This window comes from Penaeus vannamei, chromosome 23 (genome assembly GCF_042767895.1).
Source record: "Penaeus vannamei isolate JL-2024 chromosome 23, ASM4276789v1, whole genome shotgun sequence".
Lineage (NCBI taxonomy): Eukaryota > Metazoa > Arthropoda > Malacostraca > Decapoda > Penaeidae > Penaeus > Penaeus vannamei.
In genome coordinates, this window is record NC_091571.1 from 37,295,481 (window position 1) to 37,302,980 (window position 7,500).

A 7,500-nucleotide genomic window follows, 5' to 3' on the forward strand; every position below is an offset into this window, starting at 1 on the left:
ATGTTCATGTTTACTGTTAATATCTTCTGCTAAATGGTCAACCATCTGATCCTTTAAATTTTACAGTAACTGGCCTTAATTGTCTGATCAGCATAAACAAATGATGTAATGGTTTTCAATACTATCTAGTGATTTTTCTAAATATCGTAAGAGAGAATTTGGAAATTATGACATTCAGGTTGACAATTAATCATCCTAACAGGTTCCAGAAACCTGACATTTTTCATCTACCTCCCCATTGCTATTTTTATATGAATATACATCTAAATATTATGCCATATACTAAATTTACACTCTCTGAAACATGCATTGTGTAAAGGCAAATTCCTATATATTATCATGCGCTAGAAATTATCGGGCAAATAATCTTTTTGTTGGATTATACTTGTTCCATTCTGCGAAGAGGAGCTCCTGGCTACAGCAATCGAGAGGGGACTAGGGTGTAGCTAATCTAAGGAAAAAAGATAATGGGAGAGGGTCCAGATGTGTCTTTTGCAGAATATTGTCCATTTAGCATTGGTTCTACACATTTGCAAGTCTGGCAAACCTTTTTTCAAATTCTCCCATGACCATACCTTGCCTCAGTATTTATTTTTCTACTTACTTTAAAACACAAAATAAAATTCTTGGCTCAAGTTTTTCATTTCTTCCTCATTCTTTGCTGTAAAATAGGATTTAAATATTTAACTTTTTACTTTTAAACTCCTTACCTTAGGTTTCAGTAGTCAACTGAATTTTTTGTTCAAATACTGCTAATACTGATGCTGGTGCTATAATAATAATAATAATTATCATCATTATTACTATTATTATTATTATTATATTATCATTATTACTATTATTGGCTTTATGATCATAATTCCCTTTAAACCCATATAAAAATATAAACTTCAAAAAGAGGATCTTTCCAAAAACAAGGAAAGAGTACACAAATGAGGCAGGTAGGACAATCATTGTAGTGTTATCTCTGTGTGAACACAATTAACAAAATCTGATTAATGAACATCTCAGGTATTCTTGCCATCATAAGGATATGATGATGTGGCCATCATGTTATGAAAAAATTTGTCTTGTGGGACAGGTGATGTGAACATGCTGTCATGGGAAAATTTGGCTGAGGGCCGAGGTGACGTGAAAGACTCGCCAGAAGTGCACAATGCTTTTGTAGGATGATTAGACTCATTTGTCATTTAGGAAGAGGCTAGGAAGGGGCTTTCACATTTTTTCCATCAATAAACTAGTCTGGAACGTCTGTGAGGCTTGACTGGAAGAGCACTGTCTCCAGGGAAGATTTCCACGCTCAGCATCCTATTCCTGTCTGTTGTGACTGGCAAGGCAAGTTGAATTACAGAAAATCTAATATTACAGAAGAAATTTAAAATTGCACTAATAGCAAAATGTTACTTATTGCTTTCATTACTGCACTGAGTTATGGACTACCTACAGAGTCTATTACCACCTGGATAAAGCAAATCAAATTAGAAATACAGGCATTAAAAAACGGGGGGGAAAAAATAAATCCTTTTCATTTTAAGAGACTCGCATATCCTCCATAAACATGTCTAGTACTGTGTGGCCATTTTAATTTTTCCAACATCTAAAATATCACCTCCCCTTAAAGATTCTCTGCTAGAGTTGATGGTAACGACATGTCTGTTTTTCCGTCTTTTATCTTTGTGTGAATGAAATCAAGTAGAGGTGAAGTAGTAATTCTGGTGCTGTATGGCATATCTCATCCAGCCATACCCTAGATCTTTTCATCTTCCCACATTCCCCTTCCATGCAGCTAACTATTTTATATCACAGAGTTATAAATATTTCATCCTTTTTTTACTATTCATACATTGGGAAAGTAAGTTATAAATACATCTAAATAAATATTTTATCATTGGTTAATATTTATGGTATGGAAGCACTAAGTTAGGGCATATTGAAGAACATATTCTTGTGGAGGATAAAGAGTCCTAGGAATAGTCTGCAGACATGAACAGTAATGCCAAAAATAAGGGAAAAAATCATGGAAAGTGCCACTCACAGCCTAAGTCCGATTTGGTGCTCCTGAGTTTCAGCTCAATCTTGCCATGCATACCAAGGTGGAGATAATGTTTCCCCATCAAACCTCCACTCGGGCAAAGCACGAATGACGCGCCCAGTTATGACAACTTAGATTATTGAATACATTTTGTGATATGGAGTTGGAGACAGTCTCTGGTGAGTGCTTCCCTATTGTAAAGAATTACCTTATCATTTCATATAAAAAAGTATATATATCATGTATATTTTATTTGCACATTCATAGTAATTTCTCATTTTTACTAAAACATACGATATTGCAAAGAAATAAATATTTTCTGGTACATAAAATTTTGTTATTCCAATTACTTATAATTCTAAAACTTAAAAATAATTCCTTTTTAGTCGCTGGGGGATTGACATGGCTTTGCCGTTCTCAGATGTTAAAGCAAAAGGCCAAACACAAGCAAGGGCTGTATCATGTTGCTTGTTTATCGCATTCATGAAGTTTGATTATTCAAGGTACTTAAAAGCATATTCTGATATCATAGCATATGCCTCTTATATCGGTTTCTGAAAACAATATACACTAATAATGGGGGATATACATAGATGATACAATAGGAGAGTCATCATCAAATAAGGAATCAGTAAAAGATCTATCTAACTAAAATACATATAGCAGATCCCTCTTGCCCTTAATGTCATAGTGCTGTGTTTTTGAAAAATTACAATGACTTTTATGTATGTGTAAAATTTTCTAGACCTTCAAGAAACATTGCTTGGTTAAATTATGTGATATTCGTCATTCTTGCCAATATTGGGAGTCATTCCCTAAAACCCTCTTATGGTGGGTTACGGCCCCTATGAACTGCCACACCTCCAAATCCCTGCACCGAATGCAAAACCTCCAAATCCGGACAGCAAGATCGAGCCCAGAAACATATACATGATGTTAAGATTCTGCAGATAGTGGCTCCATGAGGTAAACATCATCACTTAGTCCAAAGTTATTGTACAAATTCAGGGAGCTTTCAACCATAAATATTGGGTTAATCTATAGGTTTCACAGACTATTAGACTCATATCAGAATATCAGATATCAGTAGGAGTCCATTGATATCCAATTTAGTGAGTTTTGAGATGTACATGTATTCTACAAATTTTCCGATCACTGCGTTTTCCCTGTTGTCTGCCTCTTATCTCTTAAAAAGAAAACAGAGAGACACAATACCTTCCAAAACTACATTACCAAAGGGTCCCAATCGACACAATAGCAGGGAAAAAATCCAATCTGGAGACTTGACACATCGTGGCACCCTAGGCATGGTCAGTCACGCTGGGGGACTAGTGCATGCTTTGTTAATTCCGGATAGAACAGTGCCCTTGCAGTGACAATCAGTAACTAGTGTCTTTGGTGGAGAATTGACACACGCCAAGTGAAATACGAAAGAGAGGGTGTCATTCGCCCATGGAAACCCCAACACATACCAAATCGCCTCGGCGGTACAGACCCACTAGAAGCTTCGCTGTGCCTTCACGCCCTTTTCCCACTGCCCCCTACCCCTCCCAGGCTTTTCAAAATCCACCGCGCTTTCCCACACCTCATGACGCTCTCACACACACACCCGCTCCTTCACCCCTTCACCCAGGGACTCAACGTCACCACGACACTCCACAAGCACCCAGAACTTGCCTGGAAGAGCTCACACAAGGTCCCCCTCCTCCTCCTCTCTGTTAGGTTCCTCCTCGCACAAGGTCGGCGTCGATTTCCCACGCCGTCGTCGCGCTTTATGAAGGGGGACTCCAGGTTTTCCCTCTTTCCACTCGTTTTATGTGGATTTAAGAAGCTTATCATGGTTTTCTTCTCCACTGGGGATTGTGACCAGAAGGATGGATATGTCAGCGATGGTATGAAGTTGTCTGTCGTGTAATTATTGTTATCGTTGAGTAATAATTGGATTCATTTGCTGTCAACTCATTACCTATGATGCACAGTATATGCATTTTATTTGATAAGAATCGCCACATATTAACATTTTTTCGATAATGATATACTGAGGTTAGGGATACATATATATAATTATCTAGAATATTGAAAAACGCACAATACGCCCACAACTATAACGTTTCTCAGGCGATCATATATAAAAAATGGCTATTAAAGAAAGGAAAAATATGGCGAGGGGAATAATCAGGAAACCAAAAACCCCTCAGGTAATCAACTATTTTTTTTACATCCCTCAGTTGATAACACATATCAGTGCTTCTTATCAGAGACCAAAGTAATTTGTATATGTTTTAAGTGTACTACGTTACACTTGATTATAATTTATCACTCAGAAATGTATACTGATTTTAGTATGGGAAAAATGGCAATTATATAATTATTGTAAAGAGCAGCAACACCAATAAAATAATCATGATAGTGAAAACAATGATGATGATAATTAGATAATGATAATGATGATGACAGGAATAATGATGATGATAATGGTCATAATATTAATAATAATGGTGATTATAATATGATAATAATAATAATATTAGTAGTAGTAATAATAATAATAATAATAATAATAATAATAATAATAACAATAATAAAGATCATAATGATTATGATGATAATAATAATTATTATTATAATAATAATAACAATAATAAAAATTATAATGATTATGATAATCATAATAATAATGATGATAGTAATAATAATAATAATGATAATAATAATAATGATAATAACAATAACAATAATAATAATAATGACAATAATAATAATAATAATAACAATAACAATAACAATAATAATAATAATGACAATAATAATAATAATGACAATAATAATAACAATAATAGTTACTATTAATAACTGCAATAACAATAACAATAATAGTCAAAAGAATAATAAAAATTATGAAATCAAAAGCTATGATAATAGTAATAATAATGATAAATATGATAAATATATTATAATAATAACAGTAATATAAATGTCAATTGTAATAACAACAATGATGATAGTAATAACAATAATAATAATGACAATAACAATAATGATAATTATGATGATAATAACAATGATCATAACATTGATGATGATGATGATGATGATGATAATAAATAATAATGATAATAATAATAATAATCATGATAACCATATTAATGATAATGATGGTAATAGTATTCACAATATCATTGACAATAATTATTATAATTATGATAATAACAATGACTTATTATTACTGATATGACAATAATAATGACAATGATAATAATGATGATGATAATAATAATAGTAATGATAATAACTATAGCAATATTAATAATGACAATACTAATACTACTAATAACAATGATAATAATAAGGATAATGATAATAATAATAATAATAATAATAATAATAATAGTAATAATAGTAATAATAATAATAATAATAATAATAATAATAATAATAATAATAATAATAATAATAGTAATAATAATAATAATAATAATAGTAATAATAACAGCAACAACAATAATAACTATAGATGATAATGAGGACAATAATAACAAAAACAATATAATATGAATCATAATGATAATGATGATAGTAATAATAATAACAATGATAACAATACATAACAATAACAATAGCAATGATAGTTTCAATCTTAATAACATTAAGAATAGTAAGAATGAGAGTAATAATTATAGAGACAACGCGAATAACAATGATAATGATAATGATGATGATAATGATAATGATAACAATAACAGTAATGAATACACTAATAGGAATGGCAATTATACTAATAATGACAATGATAATAATGATAAAAGTAATAAAAATAATAATAGTAACTGATGATAATAACAAGGATAATGGTGATAATTATCATAAAGATGATAATGATAATGAAAATGATAATGATAATGATGATAAGAATAATGATAATGATGATAATATCAACAAGAGCAGCACTAATAATGATGATAACAATAGCAATATTGATGATAATGATAATAATAATGATAATAATAATGATAATCATAATAATAATAACAATAATGATAATCATAATAACAATAATAATAATAATAATAATAATAATAATAATAATAATAATAATAATAATAATAATAATAATATTGATAATGATGATAATGATAATAGTGATAATAATAATAGTAATAATAATGATAATAATAATAATAATAACAATAATAATAATTATTATTATTATCATTACTGCTATCATTATCATTATAACAATAACAACATTAATAATAATAATGATAATGATAGTAGCAATAATATTGATAATGATAATAAAGATGATGATAATGACGTTAATGATGGTAATAGTAATGATGATTATGATAATAATAATAATAATAGCAATAATAATGATAATAATAAAAGTAATAATGATAATAATGATAACAAGAATGATCATAATAATATTGATAATGATAATAACCTCGAAGACAGCAATAAGTGACTTATCTACTTATCTACCAGTTATTCCGTAATTTTCATATATAAAAGCCCCCGCCCAGAATAAGGTTAAATTTTTGGCAGTTACTCACTTGCCCTACTCGCTGCATTATCATTTTTAAGTGATACAGCTGGTAGAATTATCATTATTATGGATATTATCCTTATTGCTGTTATAACTCTTTTTGTTATAATTAATTTTAGCATTAGATTTATTTGCAGTATCATTACTATTGCTATTATCAATGTTATCATTATTGTTATCAAAATATCACTGATGTTATTATTGTTATTAAAATTATCATTATTTTTTATATCATTATTCTTGTTATGGTTATCAATGTTATGATTTTATAATTACCATTATCATTGTTACTGTTGCTATTAGTTTTATAATAATGATCATTATCATTATCATTATCATGCAATTGTTACCATTATTATCATCGTTTTCGTGATTATTATTATTGTTATTGTTATTGTTATTATCATTATCATCATCATCATCATCACATTGTTATACTCATTATCATTATCATCTTTCTTATTATCATCGCCATTATTATCATCATCATTATACCTATTGAAAATAAAATCCGGTTTCTCTTCAAGCGCCACCTACTGAAAATCGCCTCCATTTTTTTTTAATTATTTTTTCCAATTTGTTCGACGAAAAGGCGGTAAAAGAACCCACCGTTCGCAAAATGTCTACGCGTTCACTCCGAGCAAAACGCAAAATCAAATTCAAAATGTCATTGATGTCATCATTATTGTTATTAGAATTATCATTATTTTTTATATATCATTATTCTTGTTATGGTTATCAATGTTGTGATTTTGTAATTACCATTATTATTGTTACTGTTGCTATTATTAAAACGCACCAGCAAAGTCAAGTGAACGAACGACCTGACAAATTGCGCGAAAAATTGCTTGTTAAATATGGTGAAAGTTGAGAGTAGTTCTCTTCGCCACGTGACCCATTTGTAAACAACCAAAATGGC

At 30.0% G+C, this 7,500-nt stretch overlaps 1 protein-coding gene across 6 annotated transcripts in view; it reads right to left on the minus strand.

The window, feature by feature from the left end:
• Positions 1-4,168, minus strand: part of LOC113817898 (peptidyl-prolyl cis-trans isomerase FKBP4) — a 12,199-nt gene extending 8,031 nt beyond the window's left edge. The window contains exons 1-2 of one of the 6 annotated variants that reach the window (XM_070137334.1): positions 3,710-3,808; positions 2,036-2,223 (exon numbers count right to left, since the gene is read on the minus strand). The gene's annotated coding sequence lies outside the window, so the exon portion shown is untranslated. Of the gene's footprint in view, positions 1-2,035; positions 2,224-3,247; positions 3,421-3,504; positions 3,632-3,709 lie in introns of those variants that run through there. The other 5 variants (XM_027370011.2, XM_027370015.2, XM_027370013.2 and 2 more) reach the window with 5 other exon arrangements.
• Between the last annotated feature and the right edge of the window lie 3,332 nt (positions 4,169-7,500).